The sequence below is a fragment of the Astatotilapia calliptera genome, chromosome 16 (assembly GCF_964374335.1).
Source record: "Astatotilapia calliptera chromosome 16, fAstCal68.1, whole genome shotgun sequence".
NCBI classification, from domain to species: Eukaryota; Metazoa; Chordata; class Actinopteri; order Cichliformes; family Cichlidae; genus Astatotilapia; species Astatotilapia calliptera.
The window spans coordinates 6951982-6962788 of record NC_137437.1 but is presented as its reverse complement, the minus strand read 5'-3'; positions in this window follow the sequence as shown (position 1 = coordinate 6962788).

Sequence of the window (10807 nt, the reverse complement as noted above, 5' to 3'; positions counted from 1 at the left end):
AAAACAAAGTCACCTGACCGGTTTTCTTTAAGTGCACTGTTACAAAATAATGGGCCCCTCCCAGACATGTCCATGTTTCCTAAAACTCCCTCTATTAAAAACAAAAACACCAACCCAAACCTAACTGACAAAATCAACCCATCACCACTTCAACCTCAACAACCTTAAACACACAAGTCTTGCCACCACATAATTTCACCTCCTCAATACACCGAAAGTCTCATTAAAACCACACAATTTGCAAACAAAAATCACCCCCTTATGCTCTGTAACATACTTCAATTCAGCATAAAACATAACCCCCTTTGTCATATGGCTTCTTCTATTCCTCAATTACAAACACAAATGTATTTTATTAAACATTCACACCATTGTATCATTCATACAAAATAGCAAGCTGTTCTTCATTGCATATGTTTGTGTTCTTAGCCAGGTTTAATCTCTATCTCTGCATTAAACTCCATGAGCTTGTCTTGTCTTCATAAGGTTAATGCATTTTCTGCTTGTGTATGTGAATTTGCACATGTTGCTTTTGCAGTGTGTCAGACTCCTGCACATTTCTCCACTTAAGCCGTCAGTTTCTTTCCCAAATCTGCTAACCCAAATTTTAAGTTCCCACCTTATTAACCGCGTCCCTGCTCCTCAGCCAGAAGCTAGGACCCACTTGTCATGTTTATGGAGACATGGCGCTGTAAACAATTCAACCAGAAACTTGGCCATCACCAGTTTGTCTGTCTATATTAGGAATCCCCACACTTAGCTTGGTCATTTTCAGCTACCTTGGGTGATGACCTCTGGACTTCAAGGACATATGCTGCACAAATGTTAATTGGTATACTTGTCCTGCCTGCTAGCATCTTGCACTCTACTCTTATGTGCTGGAGTGTTTCAGGCCAGTCTGCCAGGGGTCTTACCCGGTGTGGTAGAACTAAGGTCATGTCCAAATTCATGGGCTGAGGACCTTCGCGGTCTACGTGGGCCGGGTCCTCAGAAGGTCGGGTAGGCCGGAAGTAAACGGCTGGGGAAATTGGACGGTCTAGGCTTCTGATTAGCGTCACCGCTATCTCGGTGGAGTTTAATAAACTCGGCCGTCTGCTCCTTGCTATCTAAAATATAACAGGACACTGGCGGAAATTCTCGACTGTCTCATACTTCTGTTTAATCAGTTTTCTGTTTGATGTTTATTCAGCTGGGTAAAAAACAAGGAGGAAACCACCAGGGGATTAATAAAGTTTTATTCTAGCTAATCTAATCTAATACCTTTAATCTCAGCCAAACCGATTGACTCACGAACAAATAAAACACTGAAAAAAGCCCAGCAATAAAATTTTTAGGTTGTCTAAGTGACTTATATATTACGTTTAACCTGAGTAGTGAAAGTCTGCGGTGATCTGAAAATGATGTGCCGGGAGTTGTGCCGTTCTCGGCCGCATCAGTAACCCTCGAGCTCCCGGCTAGCTATCGAGCTGGTGGGTAGCAGACGTCTCCGAAAACGTCGAAGCACTTTTGCAAATATGCGATATCTTGATAAACCGAGCAGATATTTGATGTTTACACAGCTACTTTCTTGCCTGAAAATATGTTAAAAGTTTATTTTGTGACCCAGAAAGATTAGTAAGAGTAATTTTAAAACTTAGTAACGGCCGCCATTGTTGGAAACTGGAGTTTGGCTGTGATATGGTAGGCCACGAAGGACACACCCGACCCATCCTTCAAATTCGGGAAAAAGGAGGACGCATTTGTCGGCTGCATTCGGAGGAGTCTACGAATTTGGACAGCCTTCGGCACGTCGCTGCGACATAATTGGTCTACAAATGCGGCCTCAGGAGGATGCAGCCCATGAATTTGGACACGACCTAAGTGTTTATGGATCTTTTGCTTAGAGCTTGTTCCAGTGCTGCCATGATTCATACCTCTATGTTTTGTCTTTCAGTCCAGCCTCGTCCAGCCACTGATAGGATTTCTGGATGTCAGCCATGTCTTCTATCTGCCGGTGGTACATACTGTGCAGGGATCTGTCCTTCCATGATTGTTCGTCTCCTTGCTCCTCTTCTCTCTCAGGTTTCTGCAGGTGTTGATTGCCCAGGTATTGTTCTTCTCATTCAGCTCCTTACAACTTGCCATACTCTCTGCAAATATTTGGTTGTTGCAGCTTTCCTAATTGCCTCTTTATGGTTTCCATTTGGTAAATGGTGAATGAGCTGATTCTTATATAGCACATTTCTACTTTTCCGGAGCACTCAAAGTGCTTTAATACAACATGCCACATTCACCCATTCACACGAGCACTTTCCTCTGGATGCAACATAGAGCAACTTAGGGTTAATATCTTGCTCAGGGATTTTTGGCATGCAGACTGGGGGACCCAAATTAAAATACCAACCTTCTGATCAGTAGAGGACTTGCTCTACCTCCTGAGCTACTGCCAACCAATTTTCCTGTGGGACTCCCAGGTACTTGTAGCTATCCTCGATGTCTGCAGTGTTGCCTTCTTATAGTGCAGTCCCCTCAGTTCTGACTACTGTCCCACTCTTAGTTACCATCCAACTACACTTCTCCAGTCCGAATGATATTGTGCTATCATGTCTGTAGATCCTAATGGTGTGGATAACTGAACTGATGTCTTATTCACTCCTGGCATATAACTTGATATCATTCATGTAGGTAGTAGAGGATGGTTGACAATGGCTTCATTCCATTGTCAGTATATGGAGCTAGTCTTGTTGATGAGCTTATCGAGGGGTTCAGGCTTATGCTGAACAGTAGTGGGGACAAAAAATCTCCTTGGTAAATCCTGAATTTGATGGTGACTTGTACAATTAACTTAATTAAATTAATGAGATATAGGTTTAAATAGTTTAGTGGGGATGTGGTCAAGTACCGTATTTTCACGACCATAAGGCGCACTTAAAAGTCTTAGATTTTCTTCAAAAAGTGCGGCGCGCCCTATAGCGCAGTGCGCCCTATGTGTTGTAAGGAGGACGTAGTAGAGAACACCATGAGAACGTTAAAGGGTGAAGTGTGGGCGTTGATCGTATATACCGGGACAATCGCACATACCTGTATAAAAGAACAGGTATGTGCATTATGCAGGACATCGTTGTTTTAACAACCCTGAAAATGGCAAAGAGACACGCTTACGAAGCACAGTTTAAACTGAAGGCCATCAGCTACGCGGAGGAACATGGAAATCGAGCAGCGGCGAGAGAATTTAAGATAAACGAATCGATGGTTCGCAAATGGAGGAAGCTGGAAAACAAGCTCCGGCAGGTCAAGAAAACGCAGCTGAGTTTCCGCGGACATAAGGCGAGGTGGCCCGAGTTGGAGGAAAGACTCGAGCGGTGGATCATCGAGCAAAGAGCGAGCGGGAGAAGCGTTTCGACGGTCACCATTCGGCTAAAAGCAGTTTCACTAGCTGAAGAGATGAACATTGAACATTTCCAAGGAGGTCCGTCTTGGTGCTTTCGTTTTATGAAACGGTGCCATTTTTCCATCCGGACCAGGACTACGATAGCGCAGCAACTTCCAGCGGATTATAAGGAAAAGCTGGCCATCTTCCGCTCCTACTGCAGCAAACACATCGGCGACAAAAACATCCAGCCCAGCCACATCACAAACATGGACGAGGTCCCGCTCACTTTTGACATCCCGGTGAGTCACACTGTGGAGAAGAAGGGGACCAGCACGGTAGCGATACGCACAACGGGATATGAAAAGTCTTCTTTTACTGTTGTGCTTGGCTGCCATGCTAATGGACAGAAACTGCCGCCTATGGTGATTTTTAAGAGAAAAACTTTGCCTAAAGAGAAGTTTCCAGCAGAAATCATCATTAAGGCAAATGAAAAGGGCTGGATGGATGAGGAAATGATGAAAGAGTGGCTGAGGGAGGTGTATGTAAGGAGACCAGGTGGTTTTTTCCACGCATCACCATCGCTGTTGATCTGTGACTCTATGCGTGCCCATCTCACAGCCGATGTGAAAAAACTTGTGAAGCAAATGAACTGTGAGCTTGCTGTCATTCCGGGAGGCCTGACAAAGGAACTCCAACCGCTGGACATCGGTGTGAACCGCCCGTTCAAAGTAAGGCTGCGAGCGGCCTGGGAGCGATGGATGACCGGTGGAGACCACAGTTTCACTAAGAGTGGAAGGCAGCGCCGGGCGAGTTACGCCACAATTTGCCAATGGATTGTAGATGCTTGGGCTAACATGTCTGCTGGCACTGTTGTTCGAGCTTTCGCAAAAGCCGGCATCGTTTCCGAGGAGCCGCACGGCACGGAAAGTGACTCTGACGGTGAAGACAGTGAACCTGGCATGTTTGATGGAGATTTAGCGCAGCTGTTCAATTCAGACACAGAGGATGAGGACTTCGATGGGTTTAATTGATGATAAAAATGTGAGTACCAAACTTTGTTTTGCTCCTGCTTTATTTTTAAATACGCACACTTGTATGCTTGTGTGTTGTTGATGATGACGATTATTGGTAATAAAAATGTGAGTACCAAACTCAATTTTGCTCCTGCTTTATTTTTAAATATGCACACTTGTATGCTTGTGTGTTGTTGATGATGACGATTACCGGCAATAGAAATGTGAGTAAGGTACCGAATTCACGTTTGCTCCCGCTTTATTTTTAAATACGCATACGGTACTTGTATGCGCCCTATGGTCCAGTGCGCCTTATGTGTGTGTTAAATACAGTAAGGGCACACATAACTGAGACTGCGCCTTTTAGCACAGTGCGCCTTATGGTCGTGAAAATACGGTAAATAAACTGTAAGATCATGAGAGGTTCAAAGAATTAAAGACATTTGGATTTGTGGTATAAGAGAAAGAGTTTTCCAGGTCTCTTGGAAACCACACATTACTTATGTTAGGGGGAAACTGGCATGGGAAAAATAAAGCAAATCTTGAATCAGAAAACACTGCACATATTATACTGTGCTTTACTATTACCTTATATGAGCTATTGTGTAGCGGTCTGGTGAAACACATGCAAAAGTAATACACAAACAATAATTATAAAGCAGACAAGACAGGGCAATTAGATTAATAAATAATGCAGGGTACCTGTACCACGTTCCCACGCTACCTTCCTGGCGAAAACGTCATCGTCACAGGGGTAAACAAAGCAGTCAGCTGGTGAAGGTAAAGGTTTCTCTAAGGATTTGTTCTGCTGTTCTCCAACCAGGGCATGGATTATTCCCAAGATTGTTTGTGTCTTGGCATTTCCTGGATCCTCTTGATGCCTGCTTGGTGCCTGTGGTCAGCTTTGATCATGGTCCTCAGCCTCACTGCCCATGCCCTCCCAGGCTAAACCTCCGCTGTGAACATTATTGAAACCTGAGATCGCTGCGTCTGGTTTCTCAACTTACTGAACCCCGTGCTGCAGCTCCAGCTCCGGTAAATGCCAGATCCCTTTAAACAAAACTTTTATTCTTCTGGACTTTTTCAGTTCCCATGATCTGGATTCTCTGTGTGTGACTGAGGCGTGTTGGTGAGTCCAGTGCTCTATCTGAACTTTTAGAAAGAAAAAATACTGGGCTAATATGACATTTGTTTATACAGGGATATGCATGTTAATGTGATCCCTGTCCCTGCTTTGTATTTGCCAGTTGTGTTATCTGGGGGTCACATTTTGTAACTTTAAGGAGCACACAGGTCTCTGAGTGTCCGGCAGTCAGACGGCAACGGGAGGCGCTAAGGACACTCTTCATGTGAGAGAAAATTGGCTCACACAGATAGGTAAAGCCAAATACTGTCAATAGGGCCTGTGCAATGTTCTTAAGACAGTTAAACTTGTCTGGTAGTGATGTCCAGCAAGTGAAGATGCAAGCTCCAGGTTCACGCGCAGCTGTGGATTCTAGCTGTGTTCGTAGTTCTGCGAACTTTGTCACCCACACAGTCGAGCTTTTCAGTTCAATCAGCTGCATTTCCATGTCATCTGTGTCTAGCCATTTAAAAAGAGACAAATCCAGCTGCTCATTAAAGCTTTCTGGCTTGATAAGAAAAGAAAACATCGGTCCATACACCTGAAAGTCCAGAAAACTCGTTCAGAATTCTTTCTTGAGTCTTTGGACGTACCCGTGTATTTCCGAGGTGCTGATGCTGCGCTGAGCGGACAGCTCCCTGAGGCGTTTGAAGTAGCAGAACGTGGAAGTTTCAACATTGCTGGAAAAAACTGCCAGTTTTTGAACGAAAGCTTCCCACGTGTCACGCATATCTAAAACAGTTTGTCCGGATCCCTGCAGTTTGACATTAAACTCGTTGAGGTGTCCCGTTATATCAGCGAGAAAGAAAAAATTTTCAACCCACTTCTCATCTTGGAGTTCGGAATGGCTTTGCCCCTTTTTTGCCAGGAATTTTTTTACCACATCAAAACAATCCACAAATCATTCCAGATCCTTTCTACAGCTAAGCCATCTGACAGCACAGTGGAGCGGGATGTCTTTGCATGAGCTATCCAGCTCCTCGAGCAGAGACTGGAATTGGCGGTGAGTCAAAGGAGATCGCTTAACTATAAAGTTCACGACTTTTGCCACTGTGGGCATGACGTCATGAAGATCTGAATTTGAAATCTTGGAACACAGGTTTTCTTGGTGTATTATACAGTGTAGTTTCATGATGGGATCGCCAACTTGTTCCTCAATTAAGGTAACAGCGCCCCTGTGTTTCTCAACCACAGCTGGCGCACCATCAGTTGTCACAGCAAAAATCTTTGTAATGTCAATGCCTTGCTCATCAAAACACCCCTTAAAAACTTTGGCAATATCCTCACCTCGCGTTGTTTCAGGCATCGGGGTTAAACAGAAGAGTTCCTCTTGTACTGCCACATCACAGTATCTTACCATAACAGCCAAACGTGGAATGTCATTGATATCAACGCTTTCGTCCAAAGCTACACCAAACACCTGGGCTTCTCTCAAACCAGCTGTTTGTTGGGCTCTGACATTGTCACCCATTTCCTGGATACGTCGTTCCACAGTTCTGGCTGATGCAGGTATGTCTTGTATCCTTGCTTTAATTGCATCTTTGTTTGGAAGCCCATTAAATAACACTTCTGAGCTTGAGAGAAAAGTCTCCTTAACAAATTCTCCGTCTGTAAACGGTTTTCCATGTTTAGCAATACAGTGTGCAATACGATAACTTGCTTCAGTTCCATGATGTTTTGCAGCTGTAAAAACTTTTAGAGTACTTGCTTGCTTCTCATATCTTGACACAGACGTGTAATTGATTCAACTTTCTCTGCCTCATCCTTGAAGGTTTTTTGATGTTTCGTCTCAAAATGTCGTTTAACACTGGAAGTCCGGCAAACAACACTCTCGAGGCAAAGGGCACATACAGCACGATCTTTCTGTTGCGCAAAACCCTAGTCTTCTCTCCAAATTGGCATAAAAGACCAGGGATCATCTTTTTTAGCTCGCTTCGATATAATTCACAGAACTGGCTACATCCCTCTCGTCTGTGTAATTTTTAGCCAGTTACAAGTAAAACAAGGAGGTGGGGCTGTTAGCTTAGATACTGTCATTAAGACTGTCATTAGCTGTATTGTCATTAGCTCTGTGTGAACTAATTTGTGATGTGCATTGGTGGCCCAGCCGTAGATATTTATTTTTAAATACACCTTCTCAGATTATTTCACTGCATGCTGCGCCATCACTTAACCCTTCGCGTGTCAGCTGTGGCACACGTGCCCAGGGTTGCCTGGTGTAGCTGAAGGAAGTCATCTAGCAATTGGTCATGTGGTCAGCTGTAGACTAGTGCATGTTTTTTTATTTGGCTCTCAGCTCTTATCTTCTGAGCTCTCCTGCCCTTATCTTCCCTGCTTAGCTTCTTATGTCCTTGTCTTGTCTTGTGTTTTTTCTTACTTTTCCCTGGAACACTCTCTCACAGTCTGTTCTCTAAAACCTAAAAGAGGAATTATGGATTTGATCAACTGGTCTCTGAATGCAATTGACACCCCTTCTCAACGAGAATCTGGGCTCAGGTGAGCCTGACTGCTGAAGATATCTACCTATTCGGAACCATAATAACAGGGTTCTTGCTGATCGGAGCTGGCTTGGCCCTGGCTTATCGAAGAATTAAGGAAGTGGAACCAGCTGTTCAAACCCCCAAAAGGCTGCCCACTGGGATTGAAATGATGGGACGAGGCATGAGTTTCTCAAAATGGGCTCATTGAGTGCAGCACGGAGAAGATCTTGGAGAACGCACGGCTGCCGTGAATACTCAGAACAAGACATCTGAGTGAAAAACTGGATTACATCTGGAGGGGCTAGCTCGAATAACACCTTTGAGCGCAAATTCGATCACATCTTGGCGGAGTGCACTGCGGTCGTGAGTTCTCAGAACCTGCTCTTTGAGCAAAAAGAATGACAACATCACGGAACGTAAGTTTGGATAACATCATAGAAAGCTCACGGCTCTCCAACGGCAGATTGAGAGACCAGTGTTGGACTGTTAGAACAGCTTTGAAATTCATATGAGTTGATCGCACTAAAGTAAAAACCATCATCACTTCATGCGGAGACCCCTTCGGCGCCAGCTGCGGCCTCAAGGCTGGAGCTGAACAAAACACCCTGATAACGACTGTGTTTAGACTGTTCCCCCCATTCCATGCAAGGCCACCTGGGTTGGCTGGAAGACTGTTTACTTATCCTGGCGGGGCGAAGGACACTGTTTCAGCTGAACTCTGGACACACACACACACACACATACACTGATATGCACACATTGATCCCCCCTCCCTGTCCAAACGCCTTCGATGCTTGTGCTTGCGCCATTAGCGTGCTGCTTGCTGTAACCCTAATTTCCTTCGGGATTAATAAAGTATTCTGATTCTGATAAACAAGCCACAATGTGAGTGTGTGTTATCGATCCACTACAAATACTACTGCAACATTTCATGCTGAGAGACAGCAAAAGTGGTGAATGTTAGCCACTTCCTCTATCTCCAGCCCATGCAGGGGCCTATCCTTCCATGATGGTTCTTCTCCTTGCTGCTCTTCTTTCTTGGGTTTCTGCTGCCTGAAGTACTCACTAAGGAATTAACAACCCTAGTCTGTAACAAAGTCAGCAAAGAAGGATGTAAAGCTATAAAACTCCACTGTATTATTCACCAACAAGTACTCTGTGCTAAACATTTAAAATATGACCATGTTATGAAACTGGTGATAAAGGCTATTAATTATATTCGCTCCAAAGCCCTGTACAACCGCCAGTTTCAACAGCTTCTACTCAACATCCAGAATACGGAGATGTTGTGTATTATAATGACGTAAGATGGCTCAGTAGGAGGTCTGCACTGCAGCGGTTCTACTCTCTTATGGAGGAAATCGGACAATTCTTTTTTTGAATTTCACAGTTCTTATTTAAACAGCTGACTTTGAATTAAATCTAACATTAAAAAATAGTTAAATTCAGTAGGAAACATTTTCATAATATAACTGGTGAAATTCAAAATATACTGACAGCTCTCCAAGCAAGACTTCAGTATTAAATAAAACGGTCTAGTTATGAAGTTGAACTTTAATCTGAGCCAAAACCGATTTACTCAGGAACAAATCAAACACTGAAATAAACCAAACATTGACATTTAGAAGTTATCAGAGTGACTTATATATCATGTTTAACCCGAGAAGCGAAAGACCGTAGGGGGGTTGGGGGGGTAGGGGGGTTGGGGGGGGTTGAAAATGATGTGCCTTGAGTCTGCGCCTTGACCACCTGGTCAGCTGGAGTGGGACAAAAAGTCAGTCTGGGCATTTTGACTAGAGACAGGCCCACCAGGTTTTATAGGAAAAACCATAAAGCCTTTGGATGAAAACAAACGCTGTTGTGACAGTGATGTACACTGTCTTGTTGGTATATATGTATGAGTTCTAAACAGTTTACATCATATGACCACTGAAGGACATCTCTTGATTTCACCTTCGTGTTTCCCTCTCACCAGATATCCAAACCGACATCATGACAAGCAGCTTTTACGGCTATGGCTCCAGTAAACATCAGCTGATACTAGAAAGTAATATTAAATGAATTCTAACAACAGCTGATCAAGCTTAAACGTGCTGCTGTTGTTTAGCGCATGTTTTCATGTTCATTCCGTTTAGTCTAGCTTCCCCTGTCTCGTTATGGTTATTCCTATCAGTTGTGTGTGTCCTCATGTCCCTGTCATCCCTCTGTGTATTTAGGTCAGCGTCTCTCTCAGTTCGGTCCTCCCTCATGGCTCCGTGTCTCTCCCCGTGTTTCCCTAAGTAATTAGATTAGATTAGCATTAGAATTTCCCAGTTTAGTTTAGCATTGTCTTGTATCTTTTTTCCCCGTTCAGTAATAAAGCTGTATTTTGAGTTAAGTCCCGTTTTCCATGAGTTTGTGTTTGGGTCCTCTCCTGCCAGCACACAGACGTTTCATGACAGTCAAATGAGAAGCTTGGCTCCTAGTGGTCTGCAACACTGCAAAGTAAACACAGGTTCAGCATTACTGTTGCTGAGTACAGATTTTGATACTTTTAACTTATAAAGGCAGCTTATATGGCAGAGAGCCGTGTGTCTTGATTTATCAAATAAATCATCATCAATTTGAAAATTCTGAGCACATTTTAATGACAACTAAATCACCTTCCACAAGAAATAGTTAACACAATAAAACAGACATAAAACAGACAAGTCAGCTTGCCATATATTTAGGAACTGGGTGTCTTTAAGACTTGGAATGTAAATGTAAGTGTCCAGGTGCCCAGGGCAGCTGTGGCTACAACTGTAGCTGCCTCCACCAGTGTGTGAATGTGTGTGTAAATGGGTGGATGACTGGGTGT